This window comes from Larus michahellis, unplaced genomic scaffold, assembly GCF_964199755.1.
Source record: "Larus michahellis unplaced genomic scaffold, bLarMic1.1 SCAFFOLD_404, whole genome shotgun sequence".
Classification (NCBI taxonomy): domain Eukaryota; kingdom Metazoa; phylum Chordata; class Aves; order Charadriiformes; family Laridae; genus Larus; species Larus michahellis.
In genome coordinates this window covers 8128-10836 of record NW_027436200.1, presented here as the reverse complement: position 1 = coordinate 10836, position 2709 = coordinate 8128, and positions in this window count along the sequence as shown.

Sequence of the window (2709 nt, the reverse complement as noted above, 5' to 3'; positions counted from 1 at the left end):
TGTCCTGCACTGTTTTGTGGGCATTTTAATCGGCTCTAATTTATTTCGCTGCCTATTGCCTCGTACTGCCCTGTATTGTGGTACGTCTTACATTGTATTGCCCCGTGATTGTATCGGTTGTTATTTTAGGCACTCTGTCATAGGACTGCACCGTATCATGGCTATTTTCCTTGGTTGTTGTTTATTTGGCCATGTATTGCCTTGTACTGCCCCGTATCATGTTACACCTAGCATTGTATTGCTCTGCCGTTGTCTTGACTGACATCTGATGTCTTCTGCCAGCATACGTCCCGGAGTCGTCAAATCTTTCATCGGCCACTCTTTATTGGACCGTGTGTAGCAGCGTACCGTCATGTACAGTGTTACGTCTTGCGTCGCATTGCTCTGCCTTTGTCTTGCTTGTCAGCGGAACCTGTCTGTGAATGTACTGCACCATATTGGGAATTTGTTAGTCGATTGTTAGTTATTTGACACTGTTGTGTTGTGATGTCCCCTTGTCCCTAATACTTCTGACATTGAGGTCGTATGTGGAGTTGTGTCCTGCCTTACCAAAGGCACGCAGAGCCAAATGAAAGAATAAAAAAGCCCCAGCCAGTGTATTCCCCCCCCGCCCTGGCCCTGGCTGGGGGTTTTTTTCTTCCCCCGGTCCCGGCCCCTCCGCGAGGTGACAGTCATCGCCAAAGTTTGGGTGGAGGTAGGGCTCCGGGAGGGGTTTTGTCAGGCAGGGACATTTAGGAGCCCCCCCGCGAGCAGCGCTCCTGGGGAGCGAAGCCCACGGGGGGGGACGGCATCTGGCAGTAGGTGGTCAGAGGCAGGCAGGAGCCGAGAGCGGTGGGTGTTTTGTGTGGTCGTTGAGAGAGCGGTGTGCGTGGCGCTTGTGTTTTGGTGGTGGTGTTGCCTCTCAGGTCATATGTGGAGTTGAGCCTTGCTTACCGAAGGCACGCAGAGCCAAATGAAAGAATAAAAAAGCCCCAGCCGGGGGATTTTTTTTTTTCCCTCCCCTGGCTGGGGTTTTTTTCCCCTGGTCCCGGCCCCTCCGCGAGGCGACAGTTGTCGCCAAAGTTTGGGTGGAGGTAGGGCTCCGCGCGGGGTTTTGTCAGGCAGGGACATTTAGGAGCCCCCCCGCAAGCAGCGCTCCTGGGGAGCGAAGCCCACGGGGGGGGACGGCATCTGGCAGTAGGTGGTCAGAGGCAGGCAGGAGCCGAGAGCGGTGGGTGTTTTGTGTGGTCGTTGAGAGAGCGGTGGGTGTTTTGTGTGGTCGTTGAGAGAGCGGTGGGTGTTTTGTGTGGTCGTTGAGAGAGCGGTGGGTGTTTTGTGTGGTCGTTGAGAGAGCGGTGGGTGTTTTGTGTGGTCGTTGAGAGAGCGGTGTGCGTGGCGCTTGTGTTTTGGTGGTGGTGTTGCCTCGCAGGTCATATGTGGAGTTGAGCCTTGCTTACCGAAGGCATGCAGAGCCAAATGAAAGAATAAAAAAGCCCCAGCCGGGGGGATTTTTTTTTTCCCTCCCCTGGCTGGGTTTTTTTTCCCCCCGGTCCCGGCCCCTCCGCGAGGCGACAGTCGTCGCCAAAGTTTGGGCGGAGGTAGGGCTCCGCGCGGGGTTTTGTCAGGCAGGGACATTTAGGAGCCCCCCCGCGAGCAGCGCTCCTGGGGAGCGAAGCCCACGGGGGGGGACGGCATCTGGCAGTAGGTGGTCAGAGGCAGGCAGGAGCCGAGAGCGGTGGGTGTTTTGTGTGGTTGTTGAGAGAGCGGTGTGTTTGGAGTGTGTGAAGGCTAGGATGCTTCTGGTTTGGTTCCACCAAAAAAAGAAAGAAGTAAGGTGTGATATCTTTTGATGAGATGATGGCTTATAGTGATATGTCAGTAGAATTTACAAGGGTAGCAGATAATTTCAGTGTTGATGTGGAAACAGAGCTGATAGTGGCGGGGTGGGGGGAAGGTAGAAGTAGTTGTGTCAAGAACAGTTCTCATTTGGAGCGTACAGGTACTTGTAGTAATTGTTGTAAATGATCAGGTAAGTTCCATCATGGTGTAGGAGGGAGCCTGGACAAGGTGTAGGTAAATGTAGCTGTGGATAGGTTCCAGGAAAGTCAGGGGTTTAGGTGTTAATAAGTAGTCAACTGGTGGATTTGGCTGTGCTGAGGTATTGGTGTTAAACTTACTCAAAGGTAATTACAGAAGCATAGACTGCTAATAGGACCCAATTAGTGTTGAACCTGAACATTGATTGCAATGAGCTAATAGGGGGAAGTGAAATATGTTTAGGCTGTATTCTGAGGGAAATATCACACTAAGCCATAAAGCAGGGGAGCCGCTACATGTGCGGTGAAATTCTGTGTATGGGGGCAAGAGCTAGATCTGGTAGGTAAACTACACCTTAATAGAGTTGCGTTGTGGTTTGTGCAGGGCTTGCTAGCCAAATGAAGGAGAGAAGCTTTCTCTGGCCCTATATCTTCAGGGAGAGGGCAGAGATATTTTAGAGCTCAGGAGAAAAAGCTACAGTGTTGTAAGGGAAGAAATATGTATGTAATGGAAGAATGCCAAGGCAAGTAAGGAGATGTTTGCAATGCATGGCATTCTCTCTCAAGCTCCCAGGACAACAACGGCATGGGCAACAGGCACGGGGGAAGCAGCAGGTAGGAGTCTGTGACTGACAGACTTTGGGACATGTTTCTGGATTCACAAATGCAGTCATCAAGATTCAAGGTCTGCATT